General features: G+C 38.3%; 1 pseudogene; it reads right to left on the bottom strand.

Moving 5' to 3' along the window:
• Window positions 1-1,020: 1,020 nt before the first annotated feature.
• On the bottom strand, window positions 1,021-2,787 carry LOC135697574 (uncharacterized; annotated as a pseudogene).
• Window positions 2,788-8,524: the final 5,737 nt, after the last annotated feature.

The raw sequence follows: 8,524 nt of genomic DNA on the forward strand, positions 1-8,524 counted from the left end.
GTTTTTAATGGAACGTTTTTCAATATTTTATGGATCGTTTTATCAATTCTAAAGGTGCAAACTTAGGGCTGCCGATTTTGACAACCCAATGCATCAGACGAAATTGAGTACCCCGATAAAACATACCACCGATTTTTCCCTCAACTTCGTCGGGTTTCGTCGGCATGATCGACCGATTTTTATTTCCGACGAATCGGTCGATTGTTGCACCGACGCTTATGGGAGCTTAACACAGGGGTTGACTGATTTTACAGTATACTAAATTGACTCACCAAGTCGATAGATTGAAAGCGATTTGGTAGGGTGAATAATGGATGGATAAAATTTATGGTAAAAATCGACAAAAACCTATCAAATCAGATGATAAAGGACTACTAAATCGACTGATTAGTAGGCAAATAAAGCTTAAAAATTAACTGAAACAGACAACATCGGCTGATTTGTTGCTACTAAATAATCTGATTGGTAGACATAAAGAATCAGAGAATAAGTAAATCTCAAAGAAATCGTCCGACGCAGAGCTATTAAATAGCTTTATTAATCGACATACAAAAACGAACAACGAATGAAAGTCGACGAAATCGGTTGTTTTTAAACCACTGAATCTATCGATTAATCAGTATAGAAAGAAATCAAAATACCTTTGGAATCCGACGAAATCAGTTGATCAATAGCTATTAAATAGGTTTGTTTGTATTTTCCTTACAGATAGTATAATCGCAGTTTATACTTACAGTATATTATTAATACCTTAATTCTTAATGTTAATTCTTGAAAATAATGTAAACACGGAATAAAGACGAAATCTCGGACGAAACATGCTCCTGCTGTTCCTTGCGGTAGTCGATAGCTACTGAGAATACTATCGGGGAAAACTCTGGCGACTCAATATCAGATTGAGAACAATCATCAGAACTCCTGCGGCTACTGTTCTCAGGAGTCGATGATGTACGGGATTCAAAGGATGTTTCTTGCGGTTTGGATTTCTTCGGACTGCCTCCAGGCTGTTGATTGGGCTGATCAGATGTCATCACCGAGTTCTTCTTCGAACCCGCGAAGTGTAGAGCTTGCTTTTTTTGCCTGTGACTGGCTGCATCCCGGTTGCTGGGATGACTTCATCTTGTTTTCTTCTGAGCCCTCGGAAGGAGGAGATCGCTTCTTAGTCTTCGTCTGACTACATCCCGGCTGCTGGTCGGATGGCTTCTTGTTTTCTTTCGAGCCCTCGGAATGAGGTCGCTTCTTAGCGTCCCTACGCTGTTTCGCATAAATCCTTCCTTTTGCAGCTGCCACCAATCACGTGAAAATTTTCTCAGGTGTTAGGGTGATATTATCTAGAAAACAATATAATTTTTAGTGTAATGTTCATTACCTTGGATATTTATACTTACTGATGATATGCCGAATAAAGTTCAGGTTCCTTATTTCGTCAGATCGTCGGTATTGGTTTATCGCCTTATCCGCAATGATGACACGAAGCCAGTCGTCCTTGGCAGCATTGCTTAATACGTACGCGATTTCTCGTTTGATACTGAAGTCATGTTGCGGGTCAGCGAATTTTACCATCGTATCTTGGATTTCTTCAAGCGTATCGAGAGGAAAAGTTCTTTTCATTGGGGCTTCCAAATTCTTGACCACCAATTCTCTGAGCTCTTTGAGTTCGTTTCCATGGTTCGTCAATAATTCCCTTGTAGTCCGAAAATGGGCAAGGATGTCTCGATTTTGCTGTTCAACTGTAAGGAAATAATAACATATTTCACATCTTAATTAAAATTGAGGGGCCCAAACGCAAAGGGGTGTAAGTGACAGTTTGGTCAAATTTGAGTTAACCACACTACACAAATCTTCAGAGATTAAGCTTTGCGCCAGTATTTTTGTAAGATTTTTAAGTTAAACAGAATAAATTATCATAATTCTGAGAAAATTGGTTTAATTTTTGAAATCTCATACATTTTGCATGGGAAGATAAGAAACTGGCATAACTTGACCTTTTTCTCAAAACTAGGTTTTTGTCACTTACACCCCTTTGCTTCTAACCCCCTCAATTAAAATTAACTCTTTCAGATGAGTAATTACAAAGAGAAATTTAAATTCTCTGGGGGGTGCGACTGGTAATGAGTTTAGCTGAATGTTGTGGCTTTCTCAGTCTAGGGAAATCCAAACGGTTAAATTTGCATTGCAAGGCAATGCCACAGAGAAAGCCACAACATTCAGAGAAATTTAAATATACACCGTTTGCATAATACAGTCATCATTCGTTCATTGCAACATGTTTACATTGCAATAAGCGAATGCCATTTGCTAATCGCAACGCATTTGCAACGTCAAACTAATGTCACTTTGACACTAAAGTGCATTCGCCTGCATTAACCACGTGGTTTTTGACAGATAGCTGCTTTTTAATTGCAAGACGTTGCAATTAGCGGACTTGCAATTAAAAAATGTTGCGATTAGCGAGCTTGCAATAAGCGAATGTTCACTGTAGTCTATTGACCTCTCTTTCCGTCTGCTGCAAATTTTGTGCATTTTTCCAATTTCTATCTGTTTAGATCTTTTAGATCTAAACAGATCGAATTGGGTAAAATGCATAAAAATTACAGCAGAAGGAAAGAGAGGTGAATAGAATTGTATGCGCTGATGGGGTTCGAAATAAGGACAAAAACTTTCTTATGTTTTTTAGGTGTAGCATCAATCTTTTGTCCGGCAGTGTAAATTACCTTTCTCTATTTTTCCATTCACACGTGCGAATTCACGTTCTAAGAACCGTTTGAGGTTACTGTTGTCCGACATCTCAATTGTCCAGCTTAGTCGTAAAGTTATCAAAACGAATCCATTACGCGATACGCGAATTAAAAAATGAAAGAATTTACAAGAACTCCTGGATGATTGCTCCACGTGCTCCTTCCGATTCTGCAAATCCTAATACTTTTGCTGGAATTCCGTCTACCAGTATACAATCATCCTTGCCATTAGCACTAATCATTAAAGAATTATCAAAATAGCAAGTGCGATATGCGAAAGAGCATCCAAATAAAGTCTTCTTCATCTGAAACTGTTCTGCGAAATGTCTTTCCTTTCTTGTTCTCTCTCCAATATTGCATTGTTCAGCCATTCGTTTATGAAGCTGCTGGAGGTGCTGATGTTTCTTGGTTAAATTACGCTTGATCTCCTGCATGAAGTTTTCGTATTTAAATGCGCTTATTGACGGTAAATTCCCATACAGCTTTACATAATCAGGCAAGTGAAGAAGCATGTGCACATTGTGGGTAAGACTAGTTTGGCCGTAAATCACATGGAAACGAACACAAAATCACGAAGAAACTCTCAAACTAAATCCACATCCGCCGGTAAAGGGTTTCTGGCCGACAAAAGACGAAGTGCGGAAAAATATAGAAGAAAGTGCTCATGCTGATCGTTTAGGAAGAACTTTTTTGTAATCAAGATGCCTGCGTAGCTGTCAAAAAGTCGAAATTCCGTTGCTTTGAAATTTGCCAATTCAGTAAATGGTCTTGGTTTTCGAGTAAATTCTCTTGGAACACTTCTAGCCAGATCGGAGTAGAAAATACCTGGAAATGAACTTATAATTAATATCCTGAAAATATTTTTAAGAATGTAAAAAGCACCTGCTCGTTCCCTATCAGCCTTACGTAATCTTCGACCTGAATATCCAGCTTTCTTTAAATTTCCTAGCATACTCTCAAGTATTTTCTTTGTAACACCTAAATGACATGTATACATTGCATCAATCGCTAACTGTAGGATCATATCTAGTCCGATGATTCGTTCTACTCTAAATGTAGATTGAGTACGATGATGTTCTGGATCGATTCTTCTGCGGAAAGATTGATCAGTTCTGGCGTGGCATTCTTCCGGGGAATAAACGGTCACTCTGCTAACACGTTTGCCGATCTGTGTGCAATTTGGGCATCCATGTTTACTAACGTGAGACACAGCACCACTTATTTTGCAAGTTGCTGGACGATCACAAATAAACAACCGAATACTAAACTTCAACTTAATCATATCAGATTCACGCTTCAGATCTACTCCATTTTTCATTAGATCATTGACTTCAGTAACAAAATCCTGGAGGAATTCATCCGCGCTCGATGGCTCTTTTAATCCTGAGTAACATCCAATTACGAATGGAGAAATTCCTTGTACATTTGGAAAAGCAGCTAGAATTGGCCAAAGGCATCGACCGTTTTTAGCTACGGGAAGTCCATCGATATTTACGTCAAGCTCAATCTCTTGCATTGCAGTAACTTTTATATCACCAGCTAGGTTAGTTAAAGCATTTTGAATTCCGAAATGTATGTATTCACCGGGGGTCACTTTTTTGGGAATAATGCTGTATCTGGGTGTTTCTAAAAGAGTCAAACGTGAACGCGGTACATCAAGACCTTCATCCCGCAGAATTTCCAGTAGTGATTTAGTTGCCTCAACCCCTAACCGATACTTGAACACAAAATGAGCAAGCCTATATTTTACAGGGAGGTTTGCACCGTCTTTTGCTATACGTTCACTTAAACCTATATCTGCAACAGCTTCCGTGTCGATTGGCTTCTCCGGAGGACTATTATCATCTTCTTGATGATCATCACTTCCATCCACGGGATGGACACAATCGCCTTCTTCGTCTGAGGTGAAATGGTTTTCCAGGTGGACATCATGATCAGCAGCTTCATTTGCATTTTCCCCTTCACTGTCCATCAAATGTCGCCGGTAAATTTCATCATATTCCTTATATTTTGCGGTTTTCCGCTTTGTTCTCCAAATACTCCATCTACTAGCCATCGTGAAATTACTACAGTTTCACTACTTACGGTAAAAATCAATACAAAAACACGTTCTTTTAGCGAGAAAACTCTAAACACTTTGTAAATAAACAAACTGACCGCGACTAGTAAACTTCCATTATCAACACAAGGGTTCGAGCTGATTAAATATACCAATTTTAATCCGACATAATCGACTCCCGACGAAAACCGACTTAGCTGATAGACTGATGTACCAACAGAAATCATTGAAGAAATCATCGACTAATGACAGTCGATTAAATCAGACAACGCATAGTACGATTCAAACGGCACCCGATTTAGTTGGTACATTAATTGACTGTTTTCGTCTGCTCCCGATAAAGTCGGGTTTCGTCGGTATATTAATCGGTTGATTTTGTCGACACCCGATTTCGTCGGTCTACCGTAAAATTTCCCAGCTGTCAAATGTTTTATGGGGACGTTCGACTCACCCGGTGAGCAAGCTGAAGTAAGCGTGCAGAGCTTTAGTCGCTGCTGTCATGACAACGCACCTTTGCTGTATGTTATCTGTACAAACACGATGAAAGCTCATATCCGGTCCCTAACCGCACACTTTAATGTTAAAGAGTTGGAGGCTAAAAAAGCAAAAATACATGCAACTGTTTTTAGTAGTAGCATTATTCCTCGACGAGCAGATGAAACATTTTAACCCTTAAATGCACAATATTGATTTAAATCAACATTGCAAAAAATGTTAAAACTTTTTAAAACCTAGATCGTTTATTTGAAAGATTCAATTGCAATTGCTTTACGCAGCCATTAGTTCATTGTTAATTGTCTATAACATATGAAAATGATCGAGATTTACAACTCTTGAAATAAATGATGAATGACATTTCACTCCTGTTTTCAACTTCTAAAAGTCCAGATAAATATATACTATTTCCTTAACTATATTTCATTTCGAAATTGATGTCTTCTCTTCTTATTTCGCTTTATTACGTCCCTACTGGGACTTTACGTCAGCCCTCAAAACTTAGTGTTCTATTTATATGCACTTCCACAGTTGTTAAATGAGATCATTCTAAGCCTGTATCATTTTTGCATTAGTATTATTGTGTGGCACGCACAATCATACTCTATGTCCAGGAAAGTCGAAAAATTCCTAGACCGGACCGGGATTCGAACCCAGCTGCCTCCAGCATGGTCTTGCTTTAAAGCTGCGCTTTTACCGACTGACCTAAGGGAAGCTAAGCGAAATTGGTTATTATTATTATTATTATTATCTTTATTATAGCAGGGTGTCGACTGCCTGGAAAATCAGGGAATTTCAGGGAAGTCCATTTTAGTCCTGGAAAATCAGGAAATTTCTTTCAAAATCTCAATCCTGTCTTTAAAGTAATACTGATCTCGCTTGTCTCATACAATTTATTTACTCGGTGTACTTTAAAATAAAATCATCAATAGAATTGTGAGCTTGTGTGAGCTCAAATGAATTATTTTAGTTGCTTAAACAAAGAACATAGTCCCCTCCAGCTGCATATGTAGTGTATAAAAATTACAGATGCATTACTGTAAGAACTATCAAAATCATATGAATTAACACGCTAGTGTTCGTGATATTCTGCTTGTCGAACTGAAGATTTTGGGCCGTCCCTGAGTTGAAGTGAAATCCAGAGAGACGGTAAAAATTCATTTACATCTTTGAGTAAAGGTATACATTGTTTATTGGACAAAATTCATGCTCCAAGTGGATTATCGCGTTTCTGGGCGGCGCTGTGCTTAGTTCGGTCCAACAAAAATTAAACCTCTGAAAATGAATTGGAGCGTCTTTGTGTAAATGCAAAAATGGCAAGAAGTTAAGAGATATATTTCTGAATACTTATAGTTCTAGTCAGGCTTCTGCATTCTCGAAACAAATAAAAGAAATTGAACTTTCTGCAGAATCGCTTCTTTTCGAGCAATATCATTTTCGTGTCAGTCATTGTGTCTCTTGTCACGAGTCACGATGAACATTCTTGCTGTCAAACATGACTTGACTATCAGTTGTTTCAATCATCAAGTGCATCAGTTCACTTTATTTGAAGCAAAGACTTGTTTCAATTGACGCAATGAATGACTCGAAAACTGCTTCCTTCGATTTTTTCCACTTTCACTTCAATTCGGGGTTCATTCGACTTGTCACGCGTCGCGTCGTCAGGCATCAAAATATAGTATCCGGATAGTATCCGCACAATATTGGTTGCCAATAGGGATGGCATCCGGATTATATGCGGTAATAAAATGTTATTTTATATTAAATGACAATTGAACGAGGCCATTCTGGAGTCCAAGATGGCGGCGATCGGGTTTCAGAAAAAGTGTTAAATACCCTAAGATATTGGTATTTTCTGAACGGAAACGGCACGTAGATGCCGAAAATCGATACTCGACGCCATTTTGAAATCCAAGATCGAGGCCATTGGGATTCAGAAAAGTATCAAATACCCTACAATATGAGTATTTTCGGAACGAGGACAACACATAGATGTCGAAAATCGATATCAGATAACATTTTGGGATCCAATATGGTGCCCATCTGGTTTAAGAAAATGTGTTTAAGAAAAAATACCCTACAATATGAAAATTTTCGGAACGAAAACGACACGTAAATTGAGAAGATATTCAGAGCCATTTGTACGCTATTTGACATCTTTAATTTCAAGATGGTGTCGGTCATCGATTTTTGGCCTCTAGATGTCACCCCGGTTCTAAAAATACACACATTGATCGATATTTGACAGTATCTCATTATTTTTCTGATCCAAAGCTACCATCTTAAATTTTAAAATGGCATAAAACATCGGTTTCGGACCTCTAAACGTTACTGGGATTTAGAAAATACCCACATTTATGGGTATTTGACAGTATTTCCAACTTTTCCTGAAACCAGAAGTTGCCATATTGAATATCAAGATGGCGTCTGACAACGATTTTCGGCATCTACGTGTCATTACGTTCTGAAAATACCCAAATTACCCAAAACTACACAATGTTTGTTTTGATTCGCTATGAAAGTTTGACAGATAAAATGAGGGGTTAGTGGTTTTTCCTATGTTTCGAGGGGTGAATTGATTAGCTTGGGATCGAAGAGAGTACCAGAACTGAGCCAAAAACTTGAGAACGTTATTTCGGGACCTTCTAGTCTTAGAGTTACCTCTATGGTATAACCATAGACTAGTTGGTCCCGAAGAAACGAGCTCTACTTTTTGGCTCAGCTCTGGTACTATCTTCGGTCCCAAGCTAATCGATTCACCCCTCTAAACATATGAAATTCCACTAACCCCTCATAGCGAATCAAAACAAACATTATGTAGTACTAGAATTTTGACTAGAATTGGGCTTGGGACCAATAAGCTAGTCAAGTAGTGAACCAATTTAAAATCGTTAGTTTCGTATTGATTGTTGGTTATACTCCTTTAATCTAGTACCTCAAACATACAATCTGTTGTACTAGCTTAAAGCAGTACAACAAACAATCAATACGAAACTAACGATTTTAAATTGGCTCACTACTTGACTAGCCTATTGGTCCCAAGCAAACGATTAACGTACCCCATTCTAGTCGAAATTCTAGTACTACACTATGTTTGTTTTGATTCGGAATGAAAGTTTGACAAATAAAATGAGAGGTAAGTATTTTTTTTTCCTTTGGTTTGTTTTTTCCGTCGATCTTGTTTTCCGTGCTGAGCACCAATGCTACCGACGTGCCAGGAAGGCAGCTCTCA

This window comes from Ochlerotatus camptorhynchus, unplaced genomic scaffold, assembly GCF_037179485.1.
Source record: "Ochlerotatus camptorhynchus isolate MF236.1 unplaced genomic scaffold, CSIRO-AGI_Acam_v1.1 ptg000076l, whole genome shotgun sequence".
Classification (NCBI taxonomy): Eukaryota; Metazoa; Arthropoda; class Insecta; order Diptera; family Culicidae; genus Ochlerotatus; species Ochlerotatus camptorhynchus.